Consider the following 25,121-nt stretch of genomic DNA (forward strand, 5'->3'; position numbering starts at 1 on the left):
TGTGAGACGACCTCACATGTTAATTTACAATTCGGTCCAGATCTGAACTAATGCATTTAATTGGTTGTTAAACAGCAAAACAAACAGGTTCACGTGAATCTACGCGTCTTTTCAAACAAACTACACATAGAGATCATCTCCAACGGAGCTACGGATCAAAAGTTACAAGCATCGCAAGATATGATGGCATGAATGCAATATGTGTGCAACGGCGGTCACGAGCACTTCAAAACATACAAACAGCTAGATAACATGAAACTACACGAGATTCTAAGCAAGTTTCATCTAGAACACGATCAAATCGGAGCTACGGTTCAAAAACTACGAGCAAAACAAGAATTGACTACAATCTGTCAAAAACAGCCACATAGCATTTTCTACGCCTCACAACTACGGCTACACAACTTCGATATGCACAAGCAAGGCATGGCACAGAAGAGGGCAAGAAGCACTACTACAAACAACTAACAACAACTAGCTTGGCAGCAAGGAACACTAGGGAAAGAAGTCACAAAATGGCTTGCCACACACAGTTTCCGACTTAGTGAAAATTACACCTCATGAAAGTGCAGTTTTCGATCTGAAGCAGTATTGACAGCAGGAAAATCCTAAGCTACAGGTCTCCAAATGGCATGAAAATTTACACCATGATAGATAAACACAAGGGGTACAACTAACTCCATTGGACCAACCTCAAAAGAGCTACACATCACAAGATACAAGCAAGACAAGACAACAACAAAATATAACAGATTTTCAGACTTGGAAATATTTCAGCACCTCTAAAACAACACTATTTCTAGCAACTTGTGAGCAAGCAAAACACACCTAAACATGCATTTCTATTGCAACCAAAAATACCAGGGGCTAAACAAAACATCCAAGATCAACTCTCTAGTTGACAACTTCATCAAACAACACACGGAATAAATCCTACGAATTAAACAAAGGGCAACATAGCAAAATATCTCAGGAACTAACTTCCTAAAAAGCTAAAACTAATTGCACAGAAAAATCCAATGGATTTTTCTACTCCGCAAACATATAAAATATGTGGGGTTGCATGACAAAATAAAGCCACACATAATTGCGGGAAAAATAATCTATACCCAGGAAAATAAACTACCGGCAAATCCCTACGTGCAAAAATACCAATGGATACTCCAAAATTCATGGCAAATGGGTCCCTAGAGCATGAACATTTTATCTAAGGCATTCGGGCAAACCGGACACGCGCGAAAAATAAATACGGCGTCTATCCTATCTAGACAGCACGCTAACATATGCATACGACACGTCAAACAACGTGAAATAAATATGCAAGTTGTGAAATCGTGTTTTACGCGAGAAACTACATGAAAACATATTTAATATGTCGCGATCCGACAAACGGTTTAAAAGATACGGGCGTAGCAATATATGACTATTTACTGGAATTAACTAAACCGAATTAAAACCTAAAATGCTAAATGGGCTGACAGGGACGCAAGATAAACAAAAAAAATGCAAGGCGGGGGATAGAGCTCGGGCTCACCTTGGGGGGAGCCTCTTGGGCCGGTTGGAGGGAGGAGCAGATGGAGTGGGCCGAGGGGCGAGGCAGCCTCGCTGCGAGGAAGAGGAGCAGGCTGACAGGGGCGACCTGGGCCTCGGGAGGCGGTGGCCGACTAGGCCGGCGGTCAACGGCCTGGAGGAGGGGCGGCCTCGTCTCCCTCCCATCGCCTCGTGGGAGTGAGGCCACGAGGCCATGGCGGCGCTGGCAGGGGGAGGCCAGCATGGGAGGCGAAGTGAACCCCAGCACGGACCGGATCGGCCCGGATCCGGCCGGCTACGGGCGGTGGATGGCGCGAGGGGCACCGGACCCATGGAGGTTGCGGCGTGCAAGCTTCGCCGGCACGACAACAGGCAGCAACACGGGATCTGGCGACGGGTCGGACTGCGGCGGCCGGCGGCGAGCTGGGACTCCGGCAGGCGGCCCTGACAAAGGACGACGCGGGGCTCCGGCGACCGGGGCTCGCCGGACGGCGCAGGTCTAGGCGGGAGGCGGCCCGGGACAGCGCGGCGCGAGGGGGCGGCCTGGCCTGCGTTGGTGCACCGACCAGGGGCAGGCGGCGACGGTTGCCTCGGGCCGGATCTGGGCCCATGCGGGCTGCTGCGGCTGGTTGCATGGAGGGAGGAGGACAGGCTGTGAGGTGGCGGCTTGGGTTAGGATGGCACGGGAACCGAGGCACGGAAGAGGGGCTGTCTAAAATAATGACATGGGGGCCTATATATAGACAAACGGGGGGCTAGGTTACCCGAAATCGCGCTCCGGATCCAACCGCGGGGTCGGATTCGGACGATTCCGATCGAGGGAACGGGTACGTGGCCGTGTAGGGTGGTATACCGGAGACGAGAGGGAGAACGGGCGGCGCGCCAAAGAATTTTAAAACGCCGACAGACGTCCGACGGTCGACCGAATACGGTGCCGCTACGGTCGACCGTTCGGGTACCAGACGAACTCCGTTCGCGGCGAAATTCGACAGGCGGCCTACCTAGAACTAATTACGACCGCATGCCAAGTTTCACCCCGATCAGAGAAAGTTTTACGCACACTTTTAAAACTGGGTTTCGACGATGCCGCGGGCGCGTGCGAGTGCAGTCGGGCTCAGAACAGACAACGGCGAGAACCGGCAACTAACAACGGATGCATGTTTTGAAAACGGGCGGCAACGGAGATGCCGATGCAATGCAGATGATGTGCATGATGCGATGATGATGCGACAAAAGAAAATAAACACATGACGAAAACGGAAAGAGAGGGGAATCTTCTGGAACGTCGGCATCGGGCTGTCACAACTCTCCTACACTACAAGAGGATCTCGCCCCGAGATCCAAGAATGAAAGGGGGAGAGGATGAGAAAGAACAAGGTAAAATTTGGTCGCTTCTTGACAAACGAGTGAAACCAACGATCCTTGAAGGTTGCAAGGATATGAGGAATGACATGAGAAAGAAGCCAGAATTCCCGGAAAATTTCGGCAGCACTTCGGTAGGAAAATGGGACAAAAAATTCGATAAGATAGAAGAAATAGACAATATTCATAACAAACAACTAAATAGAGCAAGGGAACACCATGCACTTGGTAGAACAACATGATAGACCCAAAAGAGCAACATCACAATGCCTCCAGAACAAGAGAATATGAACTAGCTCAAGCGGAAGAAGAGAATGAAGAAAAGAATGACAACTACCATCACAATAGAATTGAACAGCCTCCGGACAGAGAATTGACGTAGTAGTTGGAAAACGAACAACGAAAAGAACAACATAGTAGTGGGCTTATAAAAATCATCTTAACAAATATGAGGTGACAACCAACCACTAATATAAGCAAGGATAGTTGAAAGCAAAGATATCAAAACTTCTTACACCAAGAGGATACATTGAGAACTTGGATTAATGACAAGCACCATGATAGCAACAATCCATAGGAAAAGCTTTAGGTGAAATCCAAACCAAGATAGCTCAATGGAGAAATCATGGGTTGCAAATATCTCATGATCATAGAATTGGTGGGTTTAATTATCTCATTCTTGAAAGGAAATCTCTTCGAGACTCCTACACTAACAAGAATGCTATAATACCACCTCAAAGGATAAAGGAAGAACAATTGCGCATATAAATGCAAGAGAAATGATACTTGAGGTTCTCCACAAGAATCTTGAAGAACACTTTGAGAATGAATGAAATCTTGACGAACCACCAAGACGGACCTCCGTATACAAATGAATGATGCAAAGATATGAAGGTAGAAAGGAATAAGATTATGACGTTGCCAAGATTATGATGAAGCCTCACAAATAGATACTTGACAAAACTTGGAACTTCGGAAAAAAATAAGCACTTGAGAAAAGAATTGATATCATGAGCCACTCCGGAAGAAGAATTGAAATCATTTGATGAAACAAGAATAAGAATTATGTTATGCTAATCCTTCGTCAAGTTAAATTGACGACAATCAACGGATTTAGCATAGCACTTATTCTACTAGAAATGAATCTTGAAGAGGCACAAAGAGATAAGCACCACTTGAAGCATAATTGAAGAAAGCACTGGAAAGAATTCACAATGGCATGGGAACACCACGGATGAATGGAGATACAAGAGAATGAAGAGATCATAAGCCACCTGAGAGAAAACTAGAACAAGGCACGAGATAAACAAGAGACAAACGAAGAGACAACAATGGAGAAGAATTGAGGATGAAAGCTGCAAGCTGAGAACGAAGAATCTTCAGAAATGATGGCCTTCGGAGGAACGAGAAATAAAAACAACTCAGAAATGCACCGAATAGCAAGAAATGAATCACTCATAAAGAAACAATTGAGAGGATAACACGAAGCTGAGATGACAATCTTCACAAGAATGGAACAAGATTGAGGGAACACTCCTTTGAATAGCAAGCTGAGAATGATGACGAGGAACACACCAAGAATTAATGAGACACTCAAGAATAATGAAGAATGAAAGGTTGAGCCAATATGAGAATTAATTCAAATAGAACTTGAAGAAGGGATATGACTGATGAAATTCATACTTACGTCCTAGTTGAACAGATTTAGAGATCTCTGGAAAAGTAGAAGAGACATATAAGATCCTGGGAAAAACCTGTGGGTTATGGGCCCACTCAAAGAAATCACCGTTGAAACAATAGATTAGAAAGAGAGAATGCACCGGTATAAAGAAAACTAGATGAGAATAGCACATCGAAATAATTGAAAGGATTGGAAACAAGAACCTCTGAGATAACTTCAGCACTCCGGATGGAATAGAGAGAAATGACAATAAGAAGACTGATGCGAATTTCCAACATGGGTAAAAAAATACAAGGATGAATAGGATATAATGAACACGGGTAATTAAATTGAGTTCACCGGGAAAGATGACAAGATTGAATAAAGATGAACACGAAGCTCCTGAGACTCTTCACAACGAATCACCGGATAAGAGAGAAAAGAACACATAGCGGAAGCATAATGAAAAGAAAACTCTTGGATGAAAATTGAATCACTGAAGAAAAAGGGTGGGAGGGTGGGAAAAACAAGGACAACTTGGGCTAGATGAGATGAACTCCGGAATAAAATGAGAGAAAGATCTTGCAAATTGGAGAGGGTTGAATTCACTTGAAGATAAACACACCGGTTGGAAAAAAATTGACATGACGACTCCGGTTGAAAAGAATTGATAAGACGGCTGATTGAGCAAAATAATTAGCATTCACGTAAAAAAAAAGATCACCTCTTAGGAAAGATCTGAAATCACCATTTGACATTGAAGCAACTTGAATTACCATAGTTCAACAAAACAAAAGGGTGAGGATTATGAAACAAGCCAGAACAAACTCATGAGAGAGATTTCGTCCGATATTTTCATGGACAGGAATCCACTAGATGTCGAACCCCAACCTAACATCATGCATTTGTTAGAAGATTGTCCTATAAGAAACTACTAGAATTCCCACCTATGAATTCCCGAAATATCTGGTCATGCAATCTGGTACACGGATACAAGGAGTAATATCACACAACTCCTATACTAACCCGTCACCTGTATCACATCCGTCAACACACGACCAGAATCTCGGACCTTCATATACAACAGACCCTCGTGATCACAACAATACAAAGTATGGCAGTACTCCCGAACAATTTGCACCAGTACTGGGGACATCGGGGTTATCTCACCACTACTAGTATGGAGGCAATTACGAACATCCTTCGTTCCAAGATACTAAGAAATCTGAATGATAACGATGTGCTCAAGAATCCCCTGGAGCTCAACTCCCCTGAAACTAAGAGCAGATAGGAGGCCCCAAGAAAGAACTTCGTCACATCGGCATCATATAGATTCCAAAATATCCGCGTGATCCTAAATTTTTTTTTGAGTGGGAAGAGGAGTAGAATAAATTATTACGTCAAGATTCCTCACCAGAGCATAGAAGAGGAGAAAAAAGAATCCTACTCTCCGATATATAACTAGACTCAAAGCAGTTTTTTCACTAGACTCGACTCAGCCATGTTCGATCAATCAAGGGGCTCCTAGGTCGGTCCTTGCTCTGATACCACCTTGTCACGCCCAAGATGCGACCCTATCCTCAATTTGGCACGAAGGCCTCATCAGGGATAGAAGCGCATCTCGTCGTGTCGCAAGAATGGATATCGTTACAAGTACATGTACTGAAAAGAAGAGATATATATAGAATTGGCTTACACTCGCCACAAGCTACATCAGAGTCACATCAGTACACTACATATTCATCAAGGGTAAGAGCAGGGTCCGGCTACGGACGAAAACAAACGAGAAAAATAAGAACGACGTCCATCCTTGCTATCCCAGGCTGCCGGCCTGGAACCCACCCTAGATCGATGAAGAAGAAGAAGAAGAAGCAACTCCAAATGATCAATCAACGTGCTCGCGTCAAATAACATTTACCTGTACCTGCAACTGGTGTTGTAGTAATCTGTGAGCCACAGGGGACTCAACTATCTCATTTCCAAAGGTATCAAGACTAGCAAAGCTTAATGGGTAAGGTATGGTTAAGTGGTGAGGTTGCAGCAGCGGCTAAGCATATGTTTGGTGGATAATCTTACGAGTATAAGAAGTAAGAGGGGGAAAGATGTACGCATGACGGACGTGAACTACTGACGATCAAAAAGAATGATCCTGAACACCTACCTACGTCAGACATAACCCCACCGTGTCCTCGATCGGAGAAAGAACTCACGAAAGAGGCAGTCATGGTTACACACACGGTTGGCATGTTTTAATTAAGTTAACTTCAAGGTATCTAGAACCAGTGTTAAACAAAGTTTCCACGTTGCCACATAATCGCGGGCACGGCTTTCCGAAAAGATTTAACCCTGCAGGGGTGCTCCAACTAGTCCATCACAAATTACCACAAGCCGCATAGAAATCCTCAATCACGAAGCTCGCGATCTCGACGGATTCCCTGGTGGAAAACCTCAAATCTGAGATTACCCAAAGCATCACCGGAATCCCGATGCACAAGATATCTCGTCAAAGGTAAAACTAATCCGGCAAGGCTGCCCGACGTGTCGACGATCCCGATAGGAGTCGCGTACCTTGTTCTTAGGACACGACGGATAAGCGAAGCGTACGAGTGCCAAACCTCGAGTTTCCTCGCGATGGACCCGAACGGTGCTCTGTTTTGGACCAACACTCATGAGGAGCATTGACCCGGGGGTTGATCAAAATAGTCCATGGGTGTCGGCGGGTCCCTATGCATTATTATTAGGTTATTAGGCAAATGTAGTACCAAAGTTGGGCCTTGCCAGACCAGCTTTAATCTAAAACGAATTATCAAGGGGGTCCCCATAACAACCCCGATCGTGTTAGGAGCGCTCGATTATGGAACATAACACCGGTAGCCGAAAACTAAGGGGCAAAGGTGGAACAAAACTCCAGGCTAGAAAGGCCAAGCCTTCCACCTTTTACCAAGTATATAGGTCCATTAAATTAAATAGCATTAATATGGTGATATAACAAGGAACCCATGCTTTCGCATGGAAGCATCTGCACCTGCAACTAACAACGCTAACAACATGGATAAGCAAGCGGTAACATAGGCAATCACTCGTTTGCTAGGTCGAACTGGTTGAAGGTTATCATGGCATTGTTGAGAGGCTGATATTTAACATGTGGTAGGCAATGAGACATAATCGATAGAAACGGTAAACTACCATGGCAATGATAGTAATGGTATCTGGGGAAATGATCATCTTGCCTCAGATCCCGCTTGGAAGAAGAATGCCTCCGTGAAGCAGACGAGCCGACGTAGTCGAACGGGTCCTCACAATCCGGCATGCTGCGGAACTCTATCGAGACGAAGCAAACCGGAAACACAAATCAACACACGAAATTCACCACACGACGCACAACACATATGATGCATGAGCAGCTGAATATATGCAAGTCACGACATGTCAAATCACACAATCAAACACTACACATTAAGTGAAGTTCAATATGCAACGAGTTGCATATTGACGAAACTCCACGTTGATTATTTAGTTCTGTCCTGATTAGATACACGACAATATTAAATGTGGTTAAACATGCAAGAGGTGAAGCAGAAAATTAAACTACCTATCTAGACATTTTAAATGAGGTCGGAAATGACATATAGCATCTCCGAGACAACCTCACATGTTAATTTACAATTCTGTCCAGATCTGAACTAATGCATTTAATTGGTTGTTAAACAGAAAAACAAATAGGTTCACGTGATTCTACGCGTCATTTCAAGCAAACTACGCATAGAGATCATCTCCAACGGAGCTACGGATCAAAAGTTACAAGCATCGCAAGATATGATGGCATGAATGCAATATGTGTGCAACGACGGCCACGACCACTTCAAAACATACAAACAGCAAGAGAACATGAAACTACACGAGATTCCAAGAAAGTTTAATGTAGAACACGATCAAATAGGAGCTACGGTTCAAAAACTACGAGCAAAGCAAGAATTGACTGCAATCTGTCAAAAACAGCCACATAGCATTTTCTACGCCTCACAACTACGGCTACACAACTCCGATATGCACAAGCAAGGCATGGCACAGAAGAGGGCAAGAAGCACTACTACAAACAACTAACAACAACTAGCATGGCAGCAAGGAACACTAGGGAAAGAAGTCACAAAATGGCTTCTCACACACAGTTTCAGACTTAGTGAAAATTACACCTCATGAAAGTGCAGTTTTCGATCTGAAGCAGTATTGACAGCAGAAAAATCCTAATCTACAGGTCTCCAAATGGCATGAAAATTTACAGCATGCTAGAGAATCACAAGGGGTACAACTAACTCCATTGGACCAACCTCAAAATAGCTACACATCACAAGATACAAGCAAGACAAGATAGCAACAAAATATAACAGATTTTCAGACTTAGAAATATTTCAGCACCTCTAAAACAGCACTATTTCTAGCAACATGAGAGCAAGCAAAACACACCTAAACATGCATTTCTATTGCAACCAAAAATACCAGGGGCTAAACAAAACATCCAAGATCAACTCTCTAGTTGACAACTCCGTCAAACGACGCACGGAATAAATCCTACGAATTAAACAAAGGGCAACATAGCAAAATATGTCGCGAACTAACTTCCTCAAAAGCTAAAACTAATTGCACAAAAAAATCCAATGTATTTTTCTACCCCGGAAACATATAAAATATGTGGGGTTGCACGACAAAATACAGCCACACATAATTGCGGGAAAAATAATCTATACCCGGGAAAATAAACTACCAGCAAATCCATACGTGCAAAAATACCAACGGCTACTCTAAAATTCATGGCAAATGGGTGCCTAGAGCATGAACATTTTATCTAAGGCATTCGGGCAAACCGGACACGCGCGAAAAATAAATACGGCGTCTATCCTATCTAGACAGCACGCTAACCTATGCATACGACACGTCAAACAACGTCAAATAAATATGCAAGTTGTGAAATCGTGTTCTACGCGAGAAACTACATGAAAAATATATTTAATATGTCGCGATCCGACAAACGGTTTAAAAGATATGGGCGTAGCAATATACGACTATTTACTGGAATTAACTAAACCGAATTAAAACCTAAAATGCTAAATGGGCTGACAGGGACGCAAGATAAACAAAAAAAATGCAAGGCGGGGGATAGAGCTCGGGCTCACCTTGGGGGGAGCCTCTTGGGCCGGTTGGAGGGAGGAGCAGATGGAGTGGGCCGAGGGGCGAGGCAGCCTCACTGCGAGGAAGAGGAGGAGGCCGACAGGGGCGACCTGGGCCTCGGGCTCCTGGGCCTCGTGAGGCGGTGGCCGACTAGGCCGGCGGTCAACGGCCTGGAGGAGGGGCGGCCTCGTCTCCCTCCCGTCGCCTCGTGGGAGCGAGGCCACGAGGCCATGGTGGCGCTGGCAGGGGGAGGCCAGCATGGGAGGCGAAGTGAACCACACCACGGACCGGATCGGCCCGGATCCGGCCGGCTACGGGCGGCGGATGGCGCGAGGGGCACCGGACCCATGGCGGCTGCAGCGTGCAAGCTTCGCCGGTAGGACAGCAGGCAGCAACGCGGGATCTAACGACGGATCGGACTGCGGCGGCCGGCGGCGAGCTGGGACTCCGGCAGGCGGCCCTGACAGAGGATGACGCGGGGCTCCGGCGACCGGCGCTCGCCGGATGGCGCAGGGCTAGGCGGTAGGCGGCCCAGGACGGCGCGACGCGAGGGGGCGGCCTGGCCTACGGTGGCGCACCGACCAGGGGCAGGCGGCGACGGTTGCCTCCGGCCGGATCGGGCCCGGGCGGGCTGGATCTGGGCCCACGCGGGCTATTGTGGCTGGCTGCATGGAGGGAGGAGGAGAGGCTACGAGGTGGCGGCTAGGGTTAGGATGGCACGGGAACCGAGTCATGGAAGAGGGGCTGTCTAAAATAATGACATGGGGGCCTATATATAGACAAACGGGGGGGGGGGGGGCTAGGTTACCCGAAATCGTGCTCCGGATCCAACCGCGGGGTCGGATTCGGACGATTCTGAACGCGGGAACGGGTACGTGGCCGTATAGCGTGGTATACCGGAGACGAGAGGGAGAACGGGCGGCGCGACAACGAATTTTCAAACGCCGACAGACGTCCGACGGTAGACCGAATACGGTGCCGCTACGGTCGACCGTTCGGGTACCAGACGAACTCCGATCGCGACGAAATTCGACAGGCGGCCTACCTAGAACTAATTACGACCGCATGCCAAGTTTCACCCCGATCAGAGAAAATTTTACGCACACTTTTAAAACAGGGTTTTGACGATGCCGCGGGCGCGTGCGAGTGCAGTCGGGCTCAGAACGGACAACGGCGAGAACCGGCAACTAACAACGGATGCAAGTTTTGAAAACGGGCGGCAACGGAGATGCCGATGCAATGCAGATGATGTGCATGATGCGATGATGATGCGACAAAAGAAAATAAACACACGATGAAAACGGAAAGAGAGGGGAATCTTCTGGAACATCGGCATCGGGCTGTCACACCATGCATGGCTCCTCATCACCCAAGACAAATCTTTCCTTGAACGCAAAACACGTGAAGGATGATGATGTTAGTGAAGAAGAAGAGGAATATGAATAAGAAGGCTATGAAGATGAATCAGATGACGGTCTCTCATATGATGACATGACTCTCTTTGTCAAGAAGTTTAGTGCAAGAAAATTGAAAGGAAGATTCCAAAATAAGAAAGTAAGGACTTGCTACAATTGTGCATAAACCAACCATTTCTCAAACGAGTGTCCCTATGAGAAGAGAGAAGACAAACCAAGATTTCTGACGACCTTTGTAAATAAGTTGCACAAACCATTAAACTCCAAGTTCAAGAAGAGAGATGGGAAGGCAATGGTTTCTCAAAATGAATCTGACCCCGATGATATTGGGGGTGTTGCAGGCGTAGCCCAAGACACTCAAACCACATTAAGACTGGTCAACACAGGTGGTGATGTTGTCACATATAGCTACATGAAAGACTACAAAGGTAATGCATACAAATGTCTCATGGCAAAAGTTGTGGTGGAAGAGGATAAGGCAAAGACATCTTCAAACAAAGTAAAGGTAACTCCACGACCTAACCCTCCTCTATTTCCCTCCACCACATCTAGTGATGAATATATTGATGCTCACGATCATGATCATGAAGCTTAAATAAGCGATGCTATGTTTGCTGAAATGACTAAAGTCATGTGCTCCCTCAAAGGAAAGAAACTCATTATGTTTCGTATGCTTACGGAGATGGTGAGTAAGCATACCACCTCCATTAAGGAACTCGAAACCCTCGTTACCGAGGAAAGGGAGAGATGTGAAATCCTTGAGCAAAAATTCCTATATGAGGAAGCACGTAATGACGAATTGTGCTTAAAAAGGTGCAAACATTGATAAGGACACTAAAGAACTTGCCTCTTTGACCAAGACTAAAAATGCTTCTGAAGTGTTAAAAAGTGACAAGTGTAAGCTTGACGAGTCTCATTCCACTCTTTCTAAGGATTGTGAGCTCTTACATTTTTCTCTCAAAACAAAGGAAGTGGAGCTCGACACTCTTACAAAGAAGTTTGACGAACTCAAGCTTACACATCTTAACATTCTAGACAAAATTTACTCCTCTCCTATTATAAATGTTGATGCTTGTGCTACTAACCCCAGTGGTAACCTAGCTAGTGTTCTTGAGGAGAACTGATTGCTAAAGGCTCAAATTGAAAAAAGGGCTCATGTCATGTGTGCACGGACAAAAGAACCTCAATGAGGTGTTGTGTTAACACAAGGAGGTAGTAGGTAAAGAAGGGATTGGATTTAATCCAAGCTTAAACAAGAATGCAATAACGACACATAAGTCCACAACTCCCCTCAAGGATATATTTGTGCAAGAAGGGCACACGGAAAACAAAATGAGAGATGCTGAAAAGGTTGCGAGTATGAAGTCCACAAGGGGCCAGCCTACTCCCAACAAGCCAAAAGAATGCATGCCTCCATCATATGTGCTCCGTATGGCAAAAGATGGAGATGTCTATGCTCAATTTGTTGGTCCTCGAAATGCTTTTTGATTCTAGGCAATTTGGGTGTCGAAGACTCTTGTTACTAACATGAGAGGTCCATTGTAAAATGGGTACCTCTAACCAAGGCTTGAAATGTGTGTAGGTTGCCTTCTCCGGTGGAGTTAAATGGGTGATTGATAGTGGATGCACAAATCATATGACCGGAGATGGCACATTGCTCATGGACTTCATGGAAGCAATTCGACCATTTATGAGCATTGTATTTGGTGAACACATCCTTGGACTAACCAAAGTATCATTTCAGAAAGATCATGTGTGTAGTGCATGCATTGCAGGGAAGCAACATCCGTCAAAACATCCTCCCAAGAATATTATATCAACCTGAAGACCCTTGGAGCTCCTTCATGTGGATCTCTTTGGGCCTCCTTCATGGGATAGTCTTGGTGGGAAGAAATATGGGTTTGTCATTGTTGATGATTATTGAACATATACATGGGTGGTCTTTCTTAAATCCATGGATGAGACAAAGATCACCTTCATTGATTTTGCCAAGCAAGCCCAATGCAAGTTTGACAAATCTTGGCAATAAGAAGTGACAATGGATCTGAATTCAAGAACTACACACTGGAAGAGTTTCTAAGTGATGAAGGAGTTGAGCATCAATACTCAGCACCATATACCCCACAACAAAATGGGGTAGCTGAAAGAAAGAACCACACTCTTATGGAGATGGCAAGGTCCATGCTGGATGAGTACAAGTCTCCCCACATCTTTTGGATTGAAGCCGTGAACACCGCATGTCATGCCTCAAATCATCTCTTGAGAAGACCCCGTATGAGCTAATTAAAGGAAACAAGACAAATGTCAAGTATATCCGGGTATTTGGCTCCAAATGTTTCATTCTCAACAAGAAAGAACTATTAGGGAAATTTCAATCTAAAACAACTAAGGGTATATTTGTTGGATACGGATCAAACTCTCATGACTATAGGATCAACAACAAATCCACCAAATGTGGTGTAGAAACTTGTGACGTGGTGTTCGATGAATTTAATGGATGCCATGGGAGAAATAGGATCTAAGTAATAACCATGGGTGTAGGTGCTTTCTTTCCAATGGAACATATTCCATATGGAAGTGCAGATGATGACACAAGCACCACTCATACTCATACAACTACTACGCCTTTGCCACCACAAAATTTCATCCCTCAAGTGGATTCCATTAATTCAGGAACAAGAAGATGTTCACTGTCAAGTACAAGAACAAGAACAATTCCATCATCAAGTACAAGACCAAGAACATGCATATGTCGACATTGATGAAACTATTGATGATGATGAACCTCAACAAATGATGTGTGAATATCTTCCTCCACACATTTGGAACCTTATGTTGAGGATGCTGATGATGGGAACAAAGTTGAACCTCGTGAAACCTTAACCTCCATCATGCCTCGTGTGGCTGGTCGTGTTGATGTTGAACAAATTCTCACCAAGATATCGGAAGGTAGAGTCACTCGTAAACAATTGACAAACTTTTCTGCTCACTTGTCCTTTGTCTCTAGTGTTGTACCTCTCAAGGCACAAGATATGTTGATGGACCACGACTAGCTTGTTGCTATGCAAGAAGAGTTGAACAACTTCGAGCACAATGAAGTGTGGTCTTTAGTCGAAAGGCCAACTAAGGAGCACAATGTCATTGGAACAAAATGGATCTTCAAGAACAAACACGACGAAAATGGTGTTATCATCACAAACAAGGCAAGGTTAGTGGCACAAGTTTTCTCACAAGTTGAAGGTTTCGAATTTGATGAGATGCTTGCCCCCGTTGCTCGTCTTAAATTAATTCACATTTTACTTGCTTATGCTGCCTTCAGTGGTTTTACTTTACACCAAATGGACGTTAAGAGTGCTTTTCTTAACGGTACTCTAGAAGAAGAAGTATATGTAGCACAACCACCTAAGGTTATTGACCCTGATCACAAACACTATGTGTACAAACTTCACAAGGCCATATGGCCTCAAACAAGCACCTCGTGTTGGTATGATTGTCTTAAGAAGTTTGTACTCAATGATGATTTTCTAAGAGGGGTGATTGACCCTACTCTTTTCACTAAGAGGGAAAAGGTGATTTGATCTTGTGTCAAATTTACGTAGATGATATCATTTTTAGTTCCCCTAACATCCATTTATGCAAGAAGTTTGTGGATTCCATGACACAGAACTTTGAGATGTCACTGAATACGGATTTGAAATTCTTTCTCGGTTTTCAAGTCCAACAATGTCAAGAATGAATTTTTTGTCTCAAACTAAGTATCTAAAGGACATTCTTGCGGAGTTCGACATGACAAACACCAGTACATGCAACATACCCATGCCAACCACAACTGCTCTTAATGAAGACACAAGCGGTATTCCATTTGACCCATCTATTTACCACTCTATGATTGGATCATTGCTTTACCTTTGTGCACCTAGACGAGACATCACGTTAAGTGTAAGCATTTGTGCTAGATTTCAAGCTTCCCCTAAGAAAAGCCATCATAAGGCTGTTAAGCTTATTCTTAGATACGTTGTTCACACCCCAAGGTTGGGTCTATGGTATCCCAAGGATGCCAAGTTTGATCTTATTAGGTACACAGATGCAGATTGGGCCGGAGACAAGGTGGGAAGAAAGTCCACGTCCGGGGCATGTCAGGTTCTTGGATGCTCCTTGGTAAGTTGGTCCTCGAAGAAGCAAAATTGTGTCTCCCTATCCACTGCTTCAGCCTAATATATTGCAACCGCAAGCTGTGCAACACAATTGCGATGGATGAGGCAAACTTTGAAGGACTATGGTATAACCTACAGACATGCGCCTCTACTATGCGACAATGAAAGTGCCATCAAGATTTCTGAATACCCTAGTGATTACCCTCACACCAGCACATTGACATCGGTATCACTTCTTAAGAGACCATGTGCAAAAAGGTGATATTGACATTGCTCATGTTGGCACGGATATGCAACTTGCTGATATTTTAACCAAACCACTCGATGAACGTAGGTTATGTCAACTTAGGCGTGAACTTGGTATCTTGGAGCTTGACAACATTATGTCCAATTTTGCACACATGCATACAGTTATGTCATGTCTTGTCTAGATGTAGGCATTTATCTAGGGGGAGACACTCAATTCATGAGTTCCCTCACCCTATCTGATGCATAAATCAAACCAACACTCTCAAAGTTACTGATCACTTTGTAACTTGGTACTTTAAATGACGGAGTAGTGGCAATGGCCTCAAGGTTCATATCCTTGTTGTCTCATGCCACATTACCTCAAATATAGTGGTCATGCCACCCCTCTTATGAGCAATCTTAGAATGCTCAAGTTATCTCATTCAAAGACATCATTGATTGTTTTTGTCTTGTTTGTAATGATATTTATGCTGAAATTCATCTTGCCCATGCCAAACCATGTTGTTCACAATAACTTACTCTCCTAGGATAACACATGTCTTTCCATTGCTATCCATCCCTGGCAACTAGAACTGCCATAGACTGCTCCTCCCTGGTATGCCCTTCCCGGATATCCGGGTCTAGTTCCGGACATCCGGACTCTTCCGGATAATCTGAGGCGTCGTCAGGACATTCGGGTCGCTCCACGCCTGAAACTGAAAAGAACATAACAGGGGGGAGGAGGCTATCCATCTATCTTATTTCTTCCCCATCTCGCCCTCGTCTTGGCGGCTACTGCACTGCCGGTGGTCCTCTACGACCACTACAGCCAGCCCGACCGGCCGTCTGCTCCGTGCTCGGATCTCTCCTTCCCCCGATATTAGCAACGTTGCAGTTTCTATGGGTGTTCCCTCCCTCTCCCACTGTGTTGCTCCTCTGCTCCGGGAAGCCGCCATGGTGGTCAAAGGTAGTGGAGGTGGCTCACATGTCAAGAAGATGACCACGGGCCCCTCTCGTGGTACTACTTCTTTGTTTCCCATTGCTTTTCAATTCCTTGCAATCGCTTGTACATCTAGGGTTTCGTATTCATAGTATGGCCTTGTATTTATTATTCGTTCTTGCAGCCATGCATCGCCAGGGCTTAACGGACTCCGAAGATTCTACTCGTCCTCTCAAGAAGGCGCCAGGTCTTGCACGCCCTTCCTATGCGGGGCTTGATGACCCTGATTTTGTGCCTAATATCCAGGACGCGGAACTTGTGTCTGATCATTCCAAGACAAAATCCAAGAGGAAGATGGCATCCACTAGCTCAAGTTCCAAGTCTAGTCCTGCTGGTGGTTTGGTTCTATCCATGGCCAACCCCTCCAATCGTGGTCGCCGTCCCATTGATTTTTTCTCCTTTGATCCCTCCCAGTACTATGCATTAAGGAGTGAGGTCAATCAATTTGCTCCTTGTGCTAATGCCACCGATCCTCATTTTTGTACATTGACTTAGGAAGACATCTATCAATCCATAATTGCTGACCTCGGGTTCTCTCCCCAACACCATGTGTATCTAGTATTCATTGAGGCAAACCCTGCCAAGTTTGAAGGTGTTCTGGAGAAGATTTATAGCACGGGGAGGCATCAAGCCATGACTCTTCATTGTGATTGGAATGAGGCTGCCATTCGCCAATTCTATGCCACCTTTTTCTTCCATCCACATTGCTCCATTACTTGGATGACTCATCACTCTCAGTTTACTGTCACCTTCGAGGAGTTTGCTACTGCTTCCTATACGATGACTCATCACTCTCAGTTTACGGCCTGGCAACAGAGAAAAAGGAGCTATACTCCGGCAACCCCTTTCCTATACGATCGTCAAGGACTATCGGCAAGAACCTTGCCGGAGGGGACGTTACTGGGAGAGTATAACATCCTACTTGCCAGGGATCTGAGGCCCCGGCCAAATACCCAAACGCCGCGGGAAGAAGTGCCGCGGCACAACAGATAAGTGATGGATATTCTACATGAAATTTCTGAGTAGATAGGTTGTTTCCTTTCTGGAAATCCCGAACTTTGTTTGAGAAACCTGCGCGCAGATGGAACCCTGCCAGGATTAGTGCACCTTGGCTTTGTTTCAAACTCGTTCAACGACCTGAACGACCACAGAGCGCCTTCACACTGTTTCGACCTGGTTCAACAGACCAAGCGGCTACGCAGCACCTTCTTTCGCCTCAAGCGATGCTCGATGATCTAATGGTTGCACTGAGTGCGGCAAGGAGCCTTGCCGGTAACGACCCCTCCAGTGAATTGCTAAGGATCCGTTCCTCAAAGCACTAGCGGCAGGACCAGTCACGTCGGCAAGCTTACAGAAAATGCAAAGGACGTATCATACAAAGAGAAGGATGAGACGCAAAGGAAACAACATTTCGTTCATCTGTTTGAGGCAAACTCAGACATATTACATGGATGATTTTTACTACTCTAACCTATGATACTATCTTTTGGCGAGGGACATGCTTGCTGGACAAAAGTTCAAGAAGACAAAAAGCGGGAAGACCCCCTGTGCAACCAGGGCTGGCCCTTCCTGGACCAGCACTACACAAAGGAGAACGTGGGTGGAGGACAGGGCGACCGGAAGGGATAAAGAAGCCGAAGCCCGCTATCGCGCCTCCTCAAAGACGAGGCGTCGATGCCGGCTCCGGCAAGGTAACCCCGCCGGGCAGAGGAGAGGTGTGAGCGGGCCTTAGAAGCATGGCCGTCGGTCAGTCGAAACTCAGGGTGTCGTACTCCGACTTGACCCCCCGAGATCCTGACTTGCCAAGAGCGCCACTTCCGCTGCTGTCCTCCTTGTCGCTATCGCTCGAGGAGGGACATTCGGCGCCGCTCGATCTCTCTTCGCAGCAGCCGAGACGCACACCTTAGCACCCATAAAACTTGGTGGATAGCATATTATCCTTTGCTAGCTTGAAGCGAAGTACATACCCATCCTCGAGGATGTGGGTGATGGGGAACGTAGCATGGGAAACAAAAATTTTCCTACACGCACGAAGACCTATCATGGTGATGTCCATCTACTAGAGGGGATTTCAGATCTACGTACCCTTGTAGATCGCACAGCAGAAGCGTTAAGAAACGCGGTTGATGTAGTGGAACGTCCTCACGTCCCTTGTTCTGCCCCACGAACCGTCCCGTGATCCGTCCGATGATCCGCTCCGATCTAGTGCCGAACGGACGGCACCTCCGCATTCAGCACATGTACAGCTCGACGATGATCTCGGCCTTCTTGATCCAGCAAGAGAGATGGAGAGATAGATGAGTTCTCCGGCAGCGTGACGGTGCTCCGGAGGTTGGTGGTGATCTAATCTCAGCAGGGCTCCGCCCCAGCTCCGCAGAAACGCGATCTAGAGGAAGAACCGTGGAGGTATGTGGTCGGGCTGCCGTGGCAAAAGATGTCTCAAATCAGCCCTAATAGCTCCATATATATAGGAGGAGGGGAGGGGAGTCTTGCCTTGATGTCTAGGAGCCCCAAGGGCTGCGCCACCAAGGGGAGGAGGAGTCCTCCTCCAATCCTAGTCCAACTAGGATTGGAAGGTGGAGTCCTTCTCTTCCTTCCCACCTCCTTTTTTTCTTTTCTCTTTGATTTTCTATCTATGGCGCATAGGGCCTTCTTGGGCTGTCCCATCAGCCCACCAAGGTCTGGTGCGCCACCCCCAAGGTCTATGGGCTTCCCCGGGGTGGGCTTCCCCCCCGGTGAACATCCGGAACCCATTCGTCATTCCCGGTACATTCCCGGTAACTCCGAAAACCTTCCGGTAATCAAATGAGGTCATCCTATATATCAATCTTCATTTCCGGACCATTCCGGACACCCTCGTGACGTCCGTGATCTCATCCGGGACTCCGAACAACATTTGGTAACCAACCATATAACTCAAATACGCATAAAACAACGTCGAACCTTAAGTGTGCAGACCCTGCGGGTTCGAGAACTATGTAGACATGACCCGAGTGACTCCTCGGTCAATATCCAATAGCGGGACCAGGATGCCCATATTGGATCCTACATATTCTACGAAGATCTTATCGTTTGAACCTCAGTGCCAAGGATTCATATAATCCCGTATGTCATTCCCTTTGTCCTTCGAATGTTACTTGCCCGAGATTTGATCGTCAGTATCCGCATACCTATTTCAATCTCGTTTACCGGCAAGTCTATTTACTCGTTTCTGTAATACAAGATCCCGTGACATACACTAAGTCACATTGCTTCCAAGGCTTGTGTGTGATGTTGTATTACCGAGTGGGCCCCGAGATACCTCTCCGTCACACGGAGTGACAAATCCTAGTCTCGATCCATACTAACTCAACGAACACCTTTGGAGATACCTGTAGAGCATCTTTATAGTCACCCAGTTACGTTGCGACGTTTGATACACACAAAGCATTCCTCTGGTGTTAGTGAGTTATATGATCTCATGGTAATAGAAACAAATACTTGACACGCAGAAAACAGTAGCAACAAAATGACACGATCAACATGCTATGTTTATTAGTTTGGGTCTAGTCCATCACATGATTCTCCTAATGATGTGATCCCGTTATCAAGTGACAACACTTGCCTATGGTCAGGAAACCTTGACTATCTTTGATCAACGAGCTAGTCAACTAGAGGCTTACTAGGGACAGTGTTTTGTCTATGTATCCACACATGCACTGTGTTTCCAATCAATACAATTATAGCATGGATAATAAACGATTATCATGAACAAAGAAATATAATAATAACTAATTTATTATTGCCTCTAGGGAATATTTCCAATAGTCTCCCACTTGCACTAGAGTCAATAATCTAGTTCAGATCACCATGTGATTCCAACGAATCCAACACCCATATTGTTATGGGGTCTGATCACGTCTTGCTCGTGAGAGAGTTTTTAGTCAACGGTTCTGAAACTTTCAGATCCGTGTGTTCTTTACAAATCTTTATGTCATCTTATAGATGCTGCTACTATGTGCTATTCGGAAATACTCCAAATATCTACTCTACTATACGAATCCGTTTCACTACTCATAGTTATTCCGATTAGTGTCAAAGCTTGCATCGACGTAACTCTTTACGACGAACTCTTTAACCACCTCCATAATCAAGAAAAAAATCCTTAGTCTATCAGTTACTAATAATAAATTTTGACCTCTTCTAGTGATTCAATCATGGATCACTCTCTGTACCTCTCAACAGACTTTGAGTCAAGGCACACATCAGGTGCGGTACCCAGCATGGCATACTTCAGAATCTACGGCCAAGGCATAGAAGATGACCTTCGTCTATTCTCTTTATTCTGCCGGGGTTGGGTTTTGAGTCTTACTCAAATTCACACCTTACAACGCAACCAATAACTCCTTCTTTGCTGATCTATTTTGAACTCCTTCAAAAACTTTTCAAGGCATGCATCTTGTTGAAACTTCCATTAAGCGCTTTCGATCTATCTCCATAGATCTTTGATGCTCAACGTTCAAGTAGAGCAATCCAGGTATTCCTTTGAAAAACTCCTTTCAAACATCCTTGTATGATTTACAGAAATTCTACATTACTTCTGATCCACAATATGTCAACCACATATTCTTATCAGAAATTCTATAGTGCTCCCACTCACTTCTTTGGAAATACAAGTTTCTCATAAACCTTGTACAAACCCAAAATCTTTGATCATCTCATCAAAGTGTATATTCCAACTCCGAGATGCTTGCACGAGTCCATTGAAGGATCGCTGGAGCTTGCATACTTGCTAGTATCTCTAGGATCAACAAAACCTCCTGGTTGTATCACATACAATGTTTGCTCAAGGAAACCGTCGAGCAAACAATGTTTTGACATCCTATGTGCAATATTTCATAAATAATGCAGGAACTACTAACATAATTCTAACAGACTTTCAGCATCGCTACGAGTGAGAAAGTCTCATCATAGTCAACTGTTTGATCTTGTCGGAAACATCTTTGCGACAAGTCGAGCTTTTCTTAATAGTGACTTGTCACCATCATCGTCTGTCTTCCTTTTAAAGATCCATCTTTACTCAATAGTCCTATGACCATCAAGTAGTTCTTCCAAAGTCTACACTTTGTTTTCATACATGGATCCTCTCTCGGAATTCATGGCTTCCAGCCATTTGTTGGAATCCGGGCCCACCATTGCTTTCTCCATAACTCGTAGGTTCACTGTTGCTCAACAACATGACCTCCAAGACAGGGTTACCGTACCACTCTGTAGTAGTACGTGACCTTTTCAACCTACGAGGCTTCTACTAACTTGATCCGATGCTCGATGATCACCATCATCAGCTTTCACTTCAATTGGTGTAGGCGCCACAGGAACAACTTCCTGCGCCCTGCTAAACATTGGTTGAAGTGATGGTTCAATAACCTCATCAAGTTCTACCACCCTCCCACTCAATTCTTTCGAGAGAAACCTTTCCTCGAGAAAGGATCCGTTTCTAGAAACAAACACTTTGCTTTCGGATCTGAGATAGGAGATGTACCCAACTATTTTGGATATCCTATGAAGATGCATTTATCCGCTTTGGGTTCGAGCTTATCAGACTGAAACTTTTTGACATAAGTGTCGAAGCTCAAAACTTTCAAGAAACGACAGTTTAGATTTCTCTAAACATCAGTCTATACTGCGTCATCTCAACGGAAATACGCCGTGCCCTATTTAAAGTGAATGCGGTTGTCTCTAATGCATAACCCATAAATGATAGTGGTAATTCGATAAGAGACATCATAGCATGAACCATACCGAATAATGCGTGGCTATGACGTTCAGACACATCATCACACTATGATGTTCCAAGTGGCATGAACTGCGAAACAATTTCCACATTGTCTTAACTGCGTACCAAAACTCGTAACTCAGATATTCATTTCTATGATCATATCGTAGACAGTTTATCTTCTTGTTACGACGAACTTCACTCTGAAACAGAATTTAACTTTTCAATATTTCAGACTTGTGATTCATTAAGTAAATACTCTTGTATCTGCTCAAATCTTCATTGAAGTAAGAACATAATGATATCCACTGTGTGCCTCAGCACCCATTGGACTGCATACATCAAAATGTATCACTTCCAACAAGTTACTATCTTGTTTCATCTCAATGAAAACAAGGCCTTGCTCATGTGGTATGATTTGCATGTCACTAGTGATTCAAAATCAAGTGAGTATAAAGATCCATCAGCATGGAGCCTCTTCATGCAATTTATACCAACATGACTCAAGCGGCAGTGCCACAAGTAAGTGGTACTATCATCATTACCTCGTATCTTTTGGCACCAATATCATGAACATGTGTAACACTACGATCGAGATTCAATAAACCATTGAAGGTGATTATTCAAGCAAATAGAGTAACCATTATTCTCTTTAAATGAAAAATCGTATTGCAATAAACACGATCCAATCATGTTCATGCTTAACGCAAGCACCAAATAACAATTATTTAGGTTTAACACCAATCCCGATGGTAGAGGGAGTGTGCGACGTTTGATCATATCAACCTTGGAAACACTTCCAACACGTATCATCACCTCGCCTTTAGCTAGTCTCTGTTTATACCGTAGCTTTCATTTCGTGTTACTAATCACTTAGCAACCGAACCGGTATCCAATACCCTCATGCTACTAGGAGTAATAGGAAAATACACATCAACATCATGTATATCGAATATACTTCTTTCGACTTTTGCCAGCCTTCTTATCTACCAAGTATCTAGAGTTGCTCCGCCTTAGTGACCGTTCCCCTCATAACAGAAGCACTTAGTCCCGGGCTTGGGTTTAATCTAGGGTCTCTTCATTAGTGCAGCAACTACTTTGCCGTTTCACGAAGTATCCCTTCTAGCCCTTGCCTTTATCGAAACTTAGTGGTTTTACTAACCATCAACTATTGATGCTCCTTCTTGATTTCTACTTTCGCAGTGTCAAACATCGCGAATCACTCAAGGATCATTGTATCTATCCTTGATATGTTATAGTTCATCAAGAAGCTATCACAACTTGGTGGCAGTGACTTTGGAGAACCATCACTATCTTATCTGGAAGATCAACTCCCACTTGATTCAAGCGATTGTCGTACTCAGATAATCTGAGCACACGCTCAACGATTGAGATTTTCTCCTTTACTTCGTGGATAAAGAATCTTGTCAGAGGTCTCATACCTCTTAACAAGGGCACAAGCATGAAATCTCAATTTCATCTCTTTAGAACATCTCTTATGTTCCGTGACGTTTCAAAACGTCTTCGGCGCCTTGCTTCTAAGCCATTAAGTATTATGTACTGAACTATCGTGTAGTCATCAGAAACGTGTATGTCGGATGTTCACATCATCTACAGACGACGCTCGAGGTGCAGCACACCGAGTGGTGCATTAAGGACATAAGCCTTCTGCATAGCAACGAGGACAATCCTCGGTTTTACAGACTTAGTCTGCAAAGTTTGCTACTATCAACTTTCAACTAAATTTTCTCTAGGAACATATAAAAACAGTAGAGCTATAGCGCAAGCTACATTGTAATTCGCAAAGACCATTAGACTATGTTCATGACAATTATTTCAATTAATCATATTACTTAAGAACTCCCACTCAAAAAGTACATCTCTCTAGTCATTTGAGCGGTTCATGATCCAAATCCACAATCTCAAGTCCCATCATCATGTGAGTCGAGAATAGTTTCAGCGGTAAGCATCTCTATGCTAATCATATCAACTATACGATTCATGCTCGACCTTTCGGTCTCATGTGTTCCAAGGCCATGTCTGCACATGCTAGGCTCGTCAAGCTTAACCCGAGTGTTCCGCGTGTGCAACTGTTTTGCACCCGTTGTATGTGAACGTTGAGTCTATCACACCCGATAATCACGTGGTGTCTCGAAACGAAGAACTGTCACAATGGTGCACAGTCGGGGAGAACACAATTTCGTCTTGAAATTTTAGTGAGAGATCACCTCCTAATGCTACCGTCCTTCTAAGCTAGATAAGGTGCATAAAGGATTAACATCACATGCAATTCATAAGTGACATGATATGGCCATCATCATGCGCTTCTTGATCTCCATCACCAAAGCACCGGCACGATCTTCTTGTCACCGGCGTCACACCATGATCTCCATCATCATGATCTCCATCAATGTGTCGCCATCGGGGTTGTCGTGCTACTCATGCTATTACTACTAAAGCTACGTCCTAGCAATATAGTAAACGCATCTGCAAGCACAAATGTTAGTTTAAAGACAACCTTATGGCTCCTGCCGGTTGCCGTACCATCGACATGCAAGTCGATATTAACTATTACAACATGATCATATCATACATCCAATATATCACATCACATCGTTGGCCATATCACATCACAAGCATACCCTGCAAAAACAAGTTAGACGTCCTCTAATTGTTGTTGCATGTTTTACGTGGTGACCATGGGTATCTAGTAGGATCGCATCTTACTTACGCAAACACCACAACAGAGATATTTTAATTGCTATTTAACCTCACCCAAGGACCTCCTCGGTCAAATCCGATTCAACTAAAGTTGGAGAAACCGACACTCGCCGGTCATCTTTGATCAACG

Source organism: Hordeum vulgare, chromosome 1H (assembly GCF_904849725.1).
Source record: "Hordeum vulgare subsp. vulgare chromosome 1H, MorexV3_pseudomolecules_assembly, whole genome shotgun sequence".
In the NCBI taxonomy this organism is placed as follows: Eukaryota; Viridiplantae; Streptophyta; class Magnoliopsida; order Poales; family Poaceae; genus Hordeum; species Hordeum vulgare.